This window comes from Acomys russatus, chromosome 21 (assembly GCF_903995435.1).
Source record: "Acomys russatus chromosome 21, mAcoRus1.1, whole genome shotgun sequence".
NCBI classification, from domain to species: domain Eukaryota; kingdom Metazoa; phylum Chordata; class Mammalia; order Rodentia; family Muridae; genus Acomys; species Acomys russatus.
Genome location: NC_067157.1, coordinates 2879597 through 2895197, shown reverse-complemented (window position 1 = coordinate 2895197; position 15601 = coordinate 2879597).

Below are 15601 nucleotides of genomic sequence, written 5' to 3'. Positions count from 1 at the left end.
CCTGGGGCTTTCCCTAGGATAGGAGTTTTGAAGCACACCTGTCACAATTTTACTCCCCGAGTGCTGAGTTCACGCCTCTAAGAAAAGCCTCTGCTCACAGCTCACCAATTACAGTCTGGGTCCTGTGCAGGTACTGGGGACTGGTCTGTCATCCTTCCTTGGGTGCTGGATGACAGGAGGTCTGACTCACCTGTGGTCTGCATTGTGTGGATCTCTCTCATCCAGTTATCCCCAGCTTCTGAGGTCTGTAGGTCCAGTTAGCATCTGTGGTCTCTTCCCTGCAGATCAAACAGAGTGCTTCTTTGTCGCTGCCATCTTGACCCCCTCCTGACAGGTGAGAGTTCTATCAGCAAACCCACTACTTGCACCAGGCAACTCTGTAAACACAACAGAGGTAAGTTGCACTTGGCTTCCTGCACCCTCAATCTACCTGACCTCAATCCTACCTGAATTCCTGGATACCAGAATACCACAAGGACTACTAGCACCTCTATCCCTGGAGGCCCTAAGAAGCTAACTTGGCAAGAGAGCCTAGTGGCCACCAGGGGCAATCAGGTGAGATCTGGCAGATGGCAGTTCCCATCCTGCACTGTTCTCCTGGAAAACTAACAGCCAAGAGACCCAATCCATCCATCATATACCCCCTTCCTGGTCCAGTACCCCATTCTTCGATGCCCTCATCAAGCACCTGGGGAAGAGAATGGCCTATAAGCACCAGAAACCATCAGACTACAGGCAAATATAACAGCTATACCTGGCCGCCTGCACTCTCCAACTACTGAACTTCAATGCTATGTGCATTCCTGGAAGCCTGATGCCCTCAGGTACCACCAGTCAATATCAGAGACAAAAAAAAAAAAAAAAAGAAAGAAAAAAAAAAAAAAAAAGAAAAGAAAAAAACACCAGTCCAAGAACACAAATAACAATAGCCTTGGCAATGTAGCAACACCAGAAAACAAGTAAAATTCTGAAGAAAGCCCTGGGTATTCCATCACAACTAAGGTGAGAAGAGAACAGCCTTAATTACAGTCTTATGAACATGATAGAGGCCTTTAATTAATGAACGAATAAATCCCTGAAAGAAAGAGAAGAAAATGAAATTAATTGGGTGAAGGAAATGAAAAAGCTTTCCAAGGCCTATAAATGGATGTAGGAGCAATAAAAAGCACAATATTACAGAATCCTAGAGATGGAAAACCTAAGGAAGAGAACAGTCCTAACAGATGCAAGAATCTCTGACAAAATCTGTAAGTTGGAAGAGAAAATCTCAGGCATAAAAAGTACAATAGAAGAAATTGATACATCAGTGAAAGGAAATGTTAAAAGTACAAAATTTCTGACAAAAAAATCAAGAAAATCTGGGAAACTATGAAAATCACCTAACCTACAGATAATAAGAATGGAAGAAGGTAAAGAATCTGAACTCCAAGGACCAAAAAAGAGTTTCAAGAAGTCAAAGAAGAAAATTTCCACAACCTCAAGAAACAGATGCTTATAAATATACATGAAGTATGCAAAACACAATTAGACTGTACCAAAAAAAAATATTTCCAACACATACTAATAAAAACAAATCTACCGAACAAGAAAGAATATTAAAATATTGCATATGGGAAAACCCAAGTACATATAAAGACAGATTTGTCAGAATTACACATGACTTCTCACCAAGGATCCTAAAGTCTATTAGGACCTGGGAAAATGTCTTGCAAACTCTAAGAAACCACAGATATCAGCATAGTACCCAGCAAAATTCTCAATTAAAGTAGATGGTGAAAACAAGATATTATAAGACAAAACTAAAGTTGAACAATATCTATCCAGTAATTCTGCCCTACAGAAAATACTAGAAGGAAAACTACATTTCAAAGAAGGTAGCAGTATCCAATAAAACACAGGAAATGAATAATTCCACAGCAGGTGAGAGAGAGAGAGAGAGAGAGAGAGAGAGAGAGAGAGAGAGAGAGAGAGAGAGAGAGAGAAGTATACAAACATTAATATCACCAACATCAAAATAATAGGAAATAATATCTTTGGTTATTAATATCTCTCAACATCTATCATTTCAATTCACCAATAAAAAGATACAGGCTGGCATAATTGTTGCAAAAATAGAATCTATAATTCTGCTGCATACAAGTTAAGCACCTTATCAACATAATAAACATTACCTCTGAATAAAGGGCTAGAAAAAGGTTTTCCAAGCAAACTGACACAAGAAACAATGTGGAGTAGAGATTGTAGTATATAATAATTAGAATTTCATCCAATTTAATCAAAAGAGATGGGGAAGGGTACTAGACTCTCATCCAAAAAATGTCCACCAAGATGAAGTCTCAGATATCAACATATATGTCCCAGATGTAAGAGCACCCACATTTGTAAACTAAATATCACTGAATCTTAAATCACACATCAAACCCTACACATTAATAGTAGATTTTAGTACTCCAATTTACCAATGGAAAGATAATTGAGACAGAAAATAAACAGAAAAATAATAAAAGTAACTGCTTTTATGAGTCAATTGGACCTAACAGTTATATACAGAACATTCCACCCAAACACAAATGAATATACATTCTCAGCACCTCACAGAACCTTCTCCAAAACTGACTACATATTCAGTCACAAAGTAAGCTTGAATACATGCAAGGAAATTGAAATAACACTTTGTATACTTTGAGGCCACCATGGTTTAAAGCTGGACACCAACAAAATAGCAACAACAGAATGCCTACAAACTCATAGAACCTGAACAACTATTCATTGACAACTGAGTCAATGAGGAAATAAATAAATCAAAGATTTTTAAAATTTAGTGAAAAAAATACAAGCCTTATGGGATAAAATGAAGGCAGTGGTAAGAGGAAAGTTTAAAGCATTATATGTCTTCTTAAATTGGAGAGGAGGGAATCAAGATAGTGGTGGTAAGTGCCTACAGTATCGGGGCAGTGGAAAATCAGAGACTGTCAATCTTTTGAGCAACCTAACCATTGATTTTGAAATTTCAAATTGGATTTTCCTGGATAAGAGTGGACATTCTGGGAGACAGGGACACACAGCTCCACCACTCCTCTTACTGTGTTAATTTTCTGGTCCAGGAGTAGAAGAAAGTGCATGGTTTGCCTTTCCTGGCATTTTCTGCCTACTTGAATGCAGATCCTCAGTCACAGGGATGCTCTTCTCCCCCAAACACAGTTTAAATTCATCTCGATTCCTCATCCTTTACACCATGGCTCTGCTGTTTCCTGATTGTAAACAGACTGGAAAATAGTATCATATATGATCCTGATTCCAAGATGACTGAATCCAGCCAAATCTGAGTGGCCTTGGAATCTCATTGTCCTGCATTATTCTTAGATCAAAAACACCCACACCACTTTATGTTTCTCTAGATTTCTACCAAGATACTAAAGCCTCCCTGGGAATAAAGACTCACAGATGCAACTTTTGACTCAGCTCACCATAACCCCCCCCCCAAAAAAAAAAAAACACTGGATATTCTAATGCAGCTGAAACACAGGAAAATGACATTAAAGCTATGCTTATAATCTGGCTTGGGACATTTAAAAATAAAACAAATAGATCTATGTAGGAAATGCAGAGAAGAACAATCAAAGATGTGAACAAAAGAAATATAATGTTTCAAGGCATAAAAAATAGAATCAGTAAAGAAAATATAAACAACAAAAAACCTGGAGATGGAAAACATAGAGAAATAAACAAGAACTTTGGAGGTAAGCATCACCAAAATAATATAAGAGATGGATAAGAGAATCTCAGAAGTAGAAGATACAATTGAAGAAATGTATTTATCTGTCAAAGAAAATATGAAATCAAAAAACCAAATCCTGATGCAAAAATTCAGGAATTTAAAGACATCATAAAATGAATAAACCTAAGAATGACAGGAGTAGGCAAAAAAGAAAATATTTTCAAGAAAATCATAAAAGAAAATTACTCCAACCTAAAGAAAGAAATGTCTTTAAACATACAAGATGCTTACAGAACACCAAATAGACTATACCAGAAAAGTAAATACTCCTACCACATAATGATCACAACACTAAACCTACAGAGCAAAGAAAATATATTAAAAATGGCAAGGGAAATTGGCCAAGTAACATACAAAGGCAGAACTATCTGAATCACATATGACTTCTTAATAGAGACTCTAAAAGTGAGAAGGACCTGGGCAGATGTCTTACACACACTAAGAATGCAAAGATGTCATGCCAGACTACAACCAGCAAAGATCTCAATCACCATAGAGGAAGAAACAAGATATTCCATGAGAAAAGCAAATTTAGGGAGTATCAGTGTACCAACCCAGCAACACAGAAGATACTAGAAGGAAACTCCAACCCAACAAGGTCAGCTACACCCAAGAAAACACAGGATAGCAACAAAAACAAAAGAAGGCAAGCACACAAACACATTATTACCATCAACACCACAATAAAAGTAATTAACAATCATTGTTCACTAATATCTCTCAATGCCAATGGACTCAACTCTTAAATGAAATGACACTGGCTAAAAGAATGGTTGCAGAAAAAGGATCCAAAATTCTGGTGCATACAAGAAACACACCTCAGCAATATCTAAAATAGATATTACCTAAGAGTAAAGATCTGGAAAAAGGTTTTCCAAGAAAAATGACCCAAAAAGGAAACTGGAGTCGCCATCTTAATATCTAATGAAATATATTTTTACCAAAATAAATAAAAAGAAATAGAGCAGGACAATTCATTCTCATCAAAGAAAAAAAAAATCCACCAAGAATACATCTCTATCTTAAACATCTATGTCCCCAATACAAAAGTATCAACATTTATAAAAGAAACATTATTAAAGCTAAAATTACACATTGATCCTAAGACATTAATTGTTGTAGTCTTCAATATTCCATTCTTACCAAATAACAGATAAATAAAACAGAAACTAAATAGATAATAATGAAAATAACAGAGGGCATGAATCAAATGGACCTAGTAGTCATATACAGAATTTTCACCCAAACAAAAAAGAATATACATTCTTTTCAGCATATAATGGAAGCTTCTCCAAAATTCACAATAGAGTCAATAGAAAAACTCTCCTCAACAAATCAAGAAGACTGACATAACCACTACCATCTTATCAGATCACCATGGATTAAAGTTGGTACTCAACAACAGAAACAACATAAAGTGCACAATCTCATGGAAACTGAACAACTCTCTACTCAATGACTACTGGGTCAGGGATAAAAGAAAGAAATTGAAGAATTTCTAAAATTCAATGAAAATGAAGACATAGCATTACCAAATTAATGGGACACAGTGAAAGCAGTGTTAAGAGGATAAATCATAGCTTTTATAACTTTATGGATAAATTAGAGAAATCCCTTCATTAAAGGCAAACACAAGAGCTCTAGAATGTAAGGAAGCAAACACACCAAAGAGGAGTAGATGACAGGAAGTGATAAAACTCAGGACTGAAGTCAGTAAATTACAAACGAAGAACCATAAAAGGAATCAATGAAACCAAAACCCAGTTCTTTGAGAAAATCAACAAGCTATATTAACCCTTAGCCAAACTAATCAAAAGAGAGTAGAAGCATATCCAAATTAATAAAATCAGAAGTGAAATATGGGAAATGATGACATAGAGGACTGTCTTATATCTTCTAAGAGAATACAAACATTCACCAAATGTCTCCCATCTGAAGAAAAAATTAAGGCAGAGATGGTTTTAGCACAGAATACTATTAAATGTTCAAAGAAGAGCTAATACCAATACTTCTCAATCTTTTCCTCAAAATCAAAACAGGGGAGACATTGACAAACTCATTCCATGAAGCAATAGTTACACTGATCCCTAAACCACACAAAAACTCAACAAAGAGAATTCCAGACCAATTTCAGCCATCATATTTGATGCAAAAATACTCAATACAATACTCTGAAAACAAATGCAAGAACACATTTAATATGTGGTCCACCATTATAAAGATTACCTCTGAATAAAGGGCTAGAAAAAGGTTTTCCAAGCAAACTGACACAAGAAACAATGTGGAATAGAGATTGTAGTATATAATAATTAGAATTTCATCCAATTTAATCAAAAGAGATGGGGAAGGGTACTAGACTCTCATCCAAAAAATGTCCACCAAGATGAAGTCTCAGATATCAACATATATGTCCCAGATGTTGGGATGCAGGGATGATTCATATTTAAAAATATCAAATATTTCACCACATAAACAAGCTGAAAGAAAAAAAACACAATTACTCCCTTAAGCTCTGGAAAAAAAAACTATTTTGACAAAATACAACACCAATTAATGTTTAAAGTCTTGGAAAGATCGGTGATATAAAGTCATATCTGAATATACTAAAGTCTATTACAGCAAGCTGCTAGACAACATAAAATTAAATGGAGAAACATTCAAAGCAATTCCAGTAAAATCAGGGACAAGACAAGGCTACCCACTCTCACTATATATCTTCAATATAGTACTTGAAGTTCAAGCTAAAACAATAAGACAACCAAGGGAGATCAAGGGGATCCAAATCAGAAATGAAGAAGTAAAAATATTACTTTTCACAAATGATATGATAATATATATAATTGAGCCCTGAAATTATATAAGATAAACTCTACAGCTCATAAACACTTTTAGCAAAGGGTCTGGATACAAGATTAATAAAAACATTAGCAAAAAAACCCAAAAGACAGCAGTCCACTTGGATACAAATGACAAACGGGCTAAGAAAGAAATTAAGGAAACTAGCCTCTTCACAATAGCCACAAATACAATAAAGTATCTTGGTGCTCCTCTAGCCAAAGATGCCAAAGACCTGCATGACAAGAACTTCAAGTCTTTGAAGAAAGCAATTGAAGATATCAGAATATGGAAATATGTCCTGTGCTCAAGGATCAGTAGGACTAACATGGTAAAATGACCATCTTTATGACAACAAGGTACAGATTCAATGCAATCCCCATCAAAATACCAAAACAATTCTTTAGAGACCTTGAAATAACAATTCTAAACTTCATTATGGAAAAATAAAAACAACAAAATCGGAATAGCTAATACAATTCCATACAAAACAAACAAACATCACAAAACTTGTGGAAGTATCTCCATCCCTGACTTTTTGCTATACTAGAGATCAGTAGTAATAAAAACTGGGTGGTACTGGCATAGAAATAGATCAATCAACCTGTGGAATTAAATCATAAATCCAGAAATATGCCCACAAACCTACAGACACCATAAAATGGAACAATGGCAATATCTTCAAAAAATGGTAATGAGATAACTGGATATCTAGATATGAAAAATGCCTATAGATTCATATTTATCACTCTACACAAAATACAAATCCAAATGAATCAAAGACTTCAACATAACAAGGGATACACTCTATTAAAAGAGAAAGTGGGGAAGAACCTAGAAATCATTGGCATATGAGACAACTCTCTTAACAGCACACCAAAAGCTCAGCCTCTGAGATCAACAATTAATAAACAGGACCACATAAAACTGAGAAACTTCTATAAGGCAAAGGTGAAAATGACAGAAGTTATGCAGAGAAAAAGAAACTATGAGCTAGAACACCTCCGGGAGCAAACTGCATTCCTAAGTCAGGGTATGCATTATGTACTGGGAGGACGTAATGAGGACTCTAGCACGGATGCACAGTAGCAGGGACATAGAGACAGAAGAGAACACTATCTAACTAGACATGTTTCCTAACAGAAGAAGAAGAACAGCAACACATCCACAAAATTTTCAACCCAAAACTGACCCTGACTACAAGATGTGCAGGGATAAAGTTAGACCAATAGCAGAAATTAAAAAAGCACCCAACAAACTTCTGGCCCAATTCATGACCCACTCCATAGGAGAGAGCCTACCCCTGGCATTATAACATTACTCTGCTATGTTTGCAGACAGGAGCCTAGCACAGTTGTCCTCTGAGGTACTCCACCCAACGTTACTTGTAAAGAGATGCTGAAACTCACAGACAAACTTTGGGCAATGTCTAGGGAGTGTTGTGAACAAGTGGGAGAAGGAGAAAGGGACATGGAGGAGACAGATGCTCCACAAGAAAACCAGCAAAGCCAACAAGTCAGGCCCCAGGAGGGATTGCTAAGATTGGAGCATTGCCCAAGGAACAGAGACCAAGTATGTAATGACAAAGATCCCCTACAAAGATGTAGCCAATGAACAGCCCAGACTTAATATGGGTCCTCTAGTAGGGAAAGTGGGAACTTTTACTGATGTAGACTCTGTTACCAGCTTTTTAATCACTTCTTCCTGGTAAGACTAACTTACCAGGCCATAGGGGAAGAAATTGGAGAAATTTCATAGATCTCATAGAAGCTATTTGAAAAACACACCAGAGTGTTCTAGAACAAAAAGAAACAATCATACCCAAGAGGAGTAGACAGAAGAAAATCATCAGACTTAGTGCTGAAATATATAAAGCAGAACTAAAGAAGACAATCCAAAGATCAACAAACCAAGAACTGGTTCTTTAACAAATATACAACATAGATAAACACTTAGCCAAATTAACTAACAGGCAGAGGGAGAGTATCCAAATTTACAAAGTTACAAATGAACAGGGGGACATAGCAACAATTACCCAAGAATTCCAAAGAATCTTCCGGTCATACTTCAAAAGCTATATCCTTTAAAATTGGAAATTTTAAATGAAATTGATGATTTAGTTGATAGATACAACTTAATGACATTAAATTAATCCAGGTAAACAATTTAAGTAGACCTATAATCCCCCCAAAATAGAAACAGTCAGTAAAAGTCTCCTAACAAAAACCTCAAAACCAAAAACAATAACAACCACAAAACAGGAACAAAAAAACAGGACAAAGAATTCCATCAGACTTTCAAAGAACTAATACCAGTTCTTTCAAACTACTCCATAAAATAGAAACATAGGGACATTTCCAAACTCATTCTATGGAGCCATTTACCCTGATACCTAACCCACACAGTGATGCAACAGTGAAAAAGAATTTCATATCTGTTTCCCTTATGAATATTGATGGAAATATACTCAATAAAGTACTCACAAACCAAATCTAGAAACACATAAAAAATGTCATTCACTGTGATCAAGTAAGCTTTGTCCCAGGGATGCAGAGATGTTTAAACACATGAAAATCCATCAACATAAGCCACCATGTACATAAGCTTAAAATAAACCAATTATCATCTCATTTAATGCTTAAAAAGCTTTTGAAAAATTCAACACCCACTCATTCTTAAAGTCTTGGAGAAAATGCAGATACAAGATGCATATGTAAACACAATAAAGACAATACACAGCCAGACAGTAGCCATCGTCAAATTAAAGGAGAGAACTTAGAGCAATCCAAGGATATCCACTCTTCCTGTATCTCTTTATAGAAGATTGAAGTCCTAGCTAGAGGAATAATACAGCTAACAAAGATCAAGAGGATATAAATTGCAAAGGAAAAAGTAAAATATTCTCAGATGATCAGATTGCATACATAAATGACCTTATAAATTCTACCGAGGACTTCCTGCAGCTGAGATATCTTTCTGCAAAGTTAATAGGTAAAAAATTAACTTGACCACGTCCCCTGGATGGGGAGGCCTGGCAGCACTCAGAGGAAGAATAGCAAGTTACCAATAAGAGACTCGATATTCTAAGAGCATATATAGGGGGAGGAGGTCTCCCTCAATCACAGACATAGGGGAGGGGAGAAAGGGGGGAAGTGGGAGGGAGGGAAGAATGGGAGGAAACAGGGGAAGGGCTAACAATCGAGATGTAATATGAATAAAATAATAAAATGGAAAAAGAATAACTTGAAATAATCATTACCACTTTTGTTTATTAATGACAAACTGGCTGGAAAAGAAATTTGGGAAGCAACCATTCACAACAACCTCAAAAAGCAGAGAGTATCTTGGTGTAATTCTAAACAAGCAAGTGAAAGAACTGAACAAAAAAATGTCATGTCTTTGAAGAAGGAAATTAAAAAAAGATATCAGAAGATAAAAAAACTTCCTATTCTCATGTACTGGTAGGATTTACATGGTAAAAATATCCATCTTACCAAAAACAATCAAGAGATTTAATGCACTCCTCATCAAAATTCTAACATAATTCCTCAGAGATCTTGAAAAGGCAAATCTCAACTTTCTATGAAAAAATAACAACAATAACAACAACAAAAATACAAAAAACCCAGAATTGCTAAAAACAAACCTGTAAAGTAAGAGAAGATCTGGAGGAATTTCCATTCCTGACTCGAAGCTGGACTACACAGCAACAGTAATAAACACTGCATGATATTGGATTAGAAACAGAATGATGGCTCAATGGAATTGAATTTAAGACCTAGGAATAAATTCACACTCCCACTGACACTCCTTTTTTGACAAAGAAGCCAAAATCTTACAAAGAAAAAAATGATAGCATCTTCAATACATGATGCTGGTCTAACTACAGGCATACATATAGAAAATTACAAATAAATCCATATTTATAACCCTATACAAATCTCAAGTCCAAGTTGTTCAAGGACCTTAACATAAAACCAGAAACACTAAATCTAATAGAAGAAAAAATGTGGGGAGAATTTTGTTTCATTGACACAGAAGACAACTTCCTGAGCAGAATCCAACATCTCAGGCTCTAAGATAATAATAATAATGATAATAATAATAATAATAATAATAATAATAAGAAGAAGAAGAAGAAGAAGAAGAAGAAGAAAAAGAAGAAAAAGAAGACAAAGAAGAAGAAGAAGAAGAAGAAGAAGAAGAAGAAGAAGAAGAAGAAGAAGAAGAAGAAGAAGAAGAAGAAGAAGAAGTGAGACCTCATGAAACTGAACAGCATCTTTAAGGCAAAGGACACCGTCAACAGAACAAAATGGCAACCCACAAATTGGAAAAAGATTTCACCAACCCTTCATTTGACAAAAGACTAATATCCAAAATATATAAAGAATTCAAGAAATAAATACTAACAAACCAAATGAATCAATTAAAGATGGAATAAAGAGATAAACAGAATTCTCAACAAAGGAATCACAAATAGCCAAGAGGCACTTAAATAAATGCTCAATACCATTAGTAATCAGAGAAATGCTAATCAAGAGGACTCTGAAATTCGATATTCCACCTGTCAGACTAGCTAAAATTAAAAACTAAAGTGACTTCACATGCTGACAAGGATGTGGAGAAAGGTGAGTGCTCATCCATTTCTGGTTGGAGTGAAAACTTGCACAACCACTTTGGAAATCAATTTAGAGGTATCTCAAAAAATTGGGAACATCTCTAACTCAAGACTCAGCTATACCACTCCTGGGCATATACCCAAAAGATGCCCCATCATACAAAGACATTTGTTCAAACTATATTCATAGAAGCTGTATTTGTAATAGCCATAAACTGTAAACAACCCATATTTCCCTCAACCAAAGAGTAAAGAAAAAGAAACTATGGCAAATTTACACAATGGAATACTACTCAGCTATTAAAAAAGAGAAATAATTAAATTTATAGGAAAATGGATTGAAATGTAAAAGATCATCCTGCATGAGTTAATCCAGACCCGGAAAAACACACATATCTCTTCACTTATATGTGGATATTAGCTATACAGTACAGGATAAGCATATTATAGTGCACAAGTTCTAAGAAGCTAAGTGACCAGGAGGAACTAAGGAAGGATATATGAATTTCAGGTCATTCAATACTTAATTTAGTTTAACTGTAGGAATAAAGATACCTTGTATTAAATCTGTTACCAGCTCAAAGACCTAATCAAGTCACAAAAACTTCCAGGATCCTGTGTTTCTCTGTCAATGAAGAGAGGAACTATGGTGATATCAGCTGTTGTATGGTTGATCTGAAGACGTGAGAGCATTCATTTAAAATTTTATTTTTCAATATTTCTGTAAAATTTCATCTTCAGTATTGAAAAAGTTAGGTTGCAGTTATCTTTCAATATCTAAAATAGAATTTTTAAAATGTCAGCTGTCATGTTTATTGCACTTATCCTTTTTTCTAACATTTTTGAGCATGGTATTGACATACAAAGTATATTTTTAAAATATAATATATGAATATATAAGGTTATATATAAACCATTTATCTAAAACATTATTAATTATACATTTCTCTTTGTGTTTTGTTTTATAATAGTTCCACTATATAGTGTAATTCTCTTAGGAAAATATTATATATTCTTTAATTTCAAAATATTTTTCAGTAATTACTCATCCAGAAATTCCATTCAATGTATAATTGTAAGGTTGGTCCTCCACAACTTGTGCATTTACCTATTTTACCAATTTTCTGCAAAGGATTTTTTCACAGTGGAACTCATTCTCTTATGGCATTAGGCCTATAAGTGGCAACAGATGCACTTACAAGTAATGTAACACCAGACTCCAGTTTGGCATTGTTAATCAAGAATTTCCTCTTATAGAAGATGTCACTTTTGCAGTCAACAATCTCTCCTGCTAAATTATTCCTTTGTTGGCATTTAGATCTACTTGAAACTAGCTTGCCACTTTCTCAGCATGGCTCCATGACAACCTGACAGATGGGCTGAAGGTCATGCATGCCAGATCTGATGACAACAAGGTTGAAATATTATGGGATATATTCTTTTCCTCAAATACTAAAATAATGATTTACACCAAATATCTCTATATAAAAATTTCAAATGTATAGCATTTCAGTTTTGAATGTATTTATAAATTTTCCAAGTAAAGAATGAAAAATTATGGTCATATTAAAACTCATGTTCCTACATGTGGAAGTATTTTAATGTCTCTTAAATGACAGCAAGACCAATCTAAGGACTTTAAAAGCCCAAAGAATTAGAGAAAACAACAACAACAACAAAAAAAAACTTGCTTTTGAATGAGTGTTGAAATATCTAAGATAAAGCCTCAAGACAGGCATAGTGATACATTCTTTAATATTTTTGGTTGTGAGCCTATCCTTTAATGGCTGAGTTATCTCTCCAGCCCATGATACATTCCTAAAATCCCCTAACTTGAGACATGGTCACAGGACAATTAGTGGAAAAGCACTCGCTTTGTTTTAACTTCATTTTATTTTATTTATTCACTCTACATACTGAATGTAGTCCTTTCCCACCTCTTCTCCCAGTATCTCCCTCCCTCCCTCTTCTCGCTATGCCTCCTCCATACTCCTTAGTAAATGGAGCTCCAGAAACCCTCCTCAGCACATCAAGTTGCATCAGGACTACACACATCCTCCTCCAATAAGGCCTAGCAAGGCAAGCCCTCCAGGATGAAATGATTGAACATAGGCAGCAGAGTCCATGCCAGAGACAGTATCTGCTGACTCTTCTTACTAGGGCATCTAAATGACTAAGCTGCCCATCACTTGCATATGTGTATGGATCCAAGGTCCATTCTGTTTGTGCTCTTTGGTGCTTTAGTCTTTATATGGCACTTTGGGTCCAGATTATTAGACTATGTTGGTCTTCTTGTAGAGATTTTGTTCCTCACAGGTCCTTCATCCTTCTGTGCAGTCTTTCACAAGACTCCCTACTCTATACCTAATGTTTGTGAGTCTCAGCATCTGTTCCTATATGCTTTCATTGACTCTGTCCCATTGGATGGGATTCAGGTTGGGCTAGACACTGTTTGGACATTCCCTCATTCTCTGCTCTATGTTTATCACTGCACATCTTTTAGGCAGGGTAAAGTTTTGTGGAAGGGTTTGTGCTCCCCTCCCTCCACTAGAAGTCTTGTTGTCACCAGATAGCTTTCCTTTCAGTCTACTTGACACTTGATACTAGGAGTGTTAGTTAGAGTCACACTGATATCCTAGAGGAGCATACCATGTCATAGGTCTTCAGCTTGTTTCATTTGATCTGTTTCTCTTCTCTCTCCAAAACCTCTCGTCTTCCACCCCCACTTTCCTCATATCAGATCTCCATCCTCATTTCCCTTCCTTCTCCTTCTTCTATAACTTTCTCTCTCTTTACCCATTTCTGCTCTCTTTTATATTTTCCTTGCTGAGTGAGAATTAAACATCCTTCTTGGGCCCTACTTGTGGCTTAGTTTCTTTGGACCTGTGAATTGTCATTTGGTTATCCTGCACTTTATATCCTTTTTTAAATGAGTGATGCCATGTGTATCTTTCTGTGTCCAGGTTACTTCACACAGAATGACTGTTTCTGTTTCCAGACATTTGCTTGCAAATTTTGTGATTTCCTTTTATTAAATAGGTAAGTATCATTCCATTGTGTAAATGTATCACCTTTTCTATATCTACTCATTCATTGAGGGACATCTAGGTAGTTTCCAGTTTCTGGAAGTGTATCCTCTTTTGTACAACTATTTCAAGGCAAGGCTATCATTGATTAGAACCTGTCTTAAAAGTTAGAATGTGAAAATATAATAATACACAAAATCAATTTTTGTTTCCTTATGAAATACAATCTTTTATTACCCCTCTTAGAATTTCCTACATTTGTCCAATTATATTTGAAATTACACACCCTCTACCAATGTCTTCTCTTTTTTTTTTTTTAAGGATTCTCATATCTCTACCCTCCAATCCCTGACGTCTAAGTGTTACTGAACCAAATTTTAACTGTCCATGTACTCATGGGTATGTCATCATTCACTGGAGTAAGATCTATCTATCAGAGGTACCACCTTAAAAATAGCTTTCCTTCTTCAAAGGTCATCAAATGTCTACAGCTCCTTGTTCAAGGCTAGGGATTGATGACCTTCTCCTCACCTCTCTGATGAAACATTGGCTTAATCTTTATCTTATGAAGGAATCTATCATTGCTCTGATTTATTGGAGTAGAGGCCTTGTCTTCTATATAAGACACTGTTTTATTCCTGTCCTGCTTGACATCTGGTTCTTACAGTCTTTCTGCCCTATAATTCTCAATGGTCCCTAGTCATAAAGAGATAATTAAGAGAGATGGAATATTGGCATTGACTCACAGTTCCTGGGGTTTGAGTCCGTGGGTGCTTTGTCACATTGTTTTCTGGCCCTGGCCTTCACTTCACAACGGAAAGCATACAGCAAAGGTGACCACTCAAAGCCAATACTCACAGAGAAAGGAAGAGTCCTGGGTCCAAGTGTCCTCTTCAAAGTACAGTCCCTGTTACTCAAATTTACCAGAAGACACCCATTTCATTTTTTTCTTTTATCTTTTCTTTCTTTTTTTTTTTTTTTTTTTTCGTTTTTTGAGACAGGATTTCTCTGTGTATCTTGGCTGTCCTAGAGTCAGCTTGTAAACCAGGCTGGCCTCAAAGTCACATCAATCTACCTGCCTCTGTGTCCCAAGTGCTGGGATTAAAGGCATGCACCACTATGGCCAGCAAGACCCCATTTCTTAAATGGTGCTTCCTTCCCCTTTGCACTAAAGGTTGACAACCTGGGTTTTCAGTGCCACTTTCAAATTATCTGAAAAGAAAGAAAGAAAAAAGGTAATAATGTTCATCTAACAATTACATACAGAGTGGCCTGAGGAGTTTTAAATTTTTATGTTTGTGTAATTGTGTGTGTTTCTGTGTGTGAAGATGGTTTTGTCAGAGC